The following is a 2,500-nucleotide window of genomic DNA, read 5'->3' as shown; positions in this document are numbered from 1 at the left end:
GGCACGCCTCTTTCTCCTACCACTGGGGGTTAGGTTGGATTTATAATTTACCTCACAGTCTGTGGGCGCTACACGTGGTGAGCTCGAGCCCCCTGGATCTGCCACTGACCTGTCCTATAACCTTTCCCGCATCATGCTGGTTAAGAAAATACATGGTTTGTGGGGTCTTGCTTGCAAACTGTGGGCGCAAGAGGGGGACACACAAACAAACTCTCCTGCTTTATACATGTGTGTGTATATATATATATATATATATATATATATATATATATATATATATATATATATATATATATATATATATATATATATATATATATATATATATATATTTCGATATATATTTATTTATATATATTTATATGCAATATAAATATATATGCAGTGTGTGTGTATATATATATATATATATATATATATATATATATATATATATATATATATATATGTATATGTATATATATATATATATATATATATATGTATATGTATATATATATATATATATATATATATATATATATATATATATATGTATATATATATATGTATATATATATATATATATATATATATATATATATATATGTATGTATGTATATATATGTATGTATATATATATATGCAGTGTGTGTATATATATATGTATATGTATATTATTATTATTGCCATATATATATGGCGCCATGAGGAGGAGTGATGTCAGGGACACATCGGCCATTTTGGAGTTAATGCCATATTGCACTATTTTAACCCTTCCCCTATCATCCGAGCCTATCATCATCATATCATTAAAAAAATGTCACTTACATCACTCCTCCTGGGGCCTCGTATATATATATTGTTGCGAATTCACGCCCGCCGGCGTGCGAACGGCCACGTAACTCGAATCGCGGCACGTTGCCCACCGGACGGACAATTCTGTCGTGACCCTCTCGGACTAACGCCGGGAGCTAGTCACGGGTGGGCCTTTTGGCCTCAGCACGATTGTGCCAATCGGCCCCCCGCGTGGGATAGGGTTGTTCGCCAAATTCGACCTGCCTAAGTACCCACGCGGAGGGTAGACCGGGCGATCGCACCTCGCGGCAGGTCGACTCCGGACACGGGCCACTTAAGCGACCCGTTCCGTACTATCGGGATAACTGAGCGGTGTTATCGTCGGCCTCGATGGTTCCGATTAATTATCGGGCGTATTTAGCCCACTACCAACCCTTTACGTGAAGCAAGATGGAGATTCAATTAAAGAAAAGACGAAGCGAAACGGGAAAAACAGTTCAACACAATGCACATTTATTCCGCGGCACACGGAGAGCACACATATACAATTACAACAATTATGCACATATATCAAATGCTATAAAAGAAACGCAACAATGCAGATCTACTATCGACTACGCGAGCACACGGCAACACTTACACAGTTTTACTTTACAGACGGCGCCAACAACACATTTACTCAAAAGCAAAAGAAAAGGGCTACCCTCAAAGACAAGGGGGCAGACGGGGCCTGTGGGCCGTGAGACCGCGTGGATCCTACCCGTGTCTTTGTGATGAGCCGCAAATGTGGCGGCGCAGCGGTGCCCCGACTCCGCGCTCCTTCGCGGGTTTCGTTGGCACTGTTTGGAGTGGGGTGGGAACGAGGCCCCCCCTCCACCTTTTCGCACTATCTCAGCGCGGGGGAAAAAAGGGGGAATTGTTGATGCTCTGGGGAAAGAGGATAGCTGGCTTGCTTGGGTCCCACGACGCGCGACTCCACTGCGAGCTCGTCGCCGACCGCAGTCTTCCTTGCCTCGGACCCGAGCGATCCGGTCTCCTCCGCAATTCTCCTCAGCCGACTGCAGCAAACCACCTGTACGCGCTCCAACCCGACTCGACCGCGCTCCAGGCTTCCCCTCTCTGCAGCTCCCCGACAGACTCCGAACCCCGACACACTGCGAGTTCCACTCGGCTCTCCGACCTCTCCAGACTGAGTGGGATACAAACCCATCCCCCTCCTCGCGGCACTGGTGTCGGAGAGCGGGAAAACGGGCTCTCCTGTCTCCAGCTAAATTCACGGGAATTGGTCCAGGGGTGAGAGGAGCGACCCCCGATTCCCTCCAAATTGCGAGCGAGCTAAATTAATCCGTTACGAGAAATAAGATGGCGTCTCAAGGCGAGCGAGTGTCGGGGGTATTAGAAATGTATATGTGTAGTAATGTAGGATCCATGGCCCAGGATGGAATCCCCGTGCAGGAAATGTTGGTTGTGCAGGAACACGAACTCCCCCAACTGAACCCAGAGCCTGAAATAGGCGCGGGGGCGGCCGCGGTGTATGACACCTCCCCTCCCCCTCTCCGCCAAAACCCCCCAATCCTTGCCGAATCGGCTCAGCTGAGTGCGCCCTACATGGCCCAGCTCTGCGCCATGCTGGCAGGAATCAGTGGGGACATGCACGAAATGAAAACAAAGATGAATACGGATGCGCAACAAATGAATACGAACATAAACAGCAAAATGAATG

Source organism: Eptatretus burgeri, chromosome 3 (assembly GCF_056783735.1).
Source record: "Eptatretus burgeri isolate ZD-2024b chromosome 3, Ebu_testis_v1, whole genome shotgun sequence".
Taxonomy (NCBI): domain Eukaryota; kingdom Metazoa; phylum Chordata; class Myxini; order Myxiniformes; family Myxinidae; genus Eptatretus; species Eptatretus burgeri.
This window is presented reverse-complemented; position numbering follows the sequence as displayed.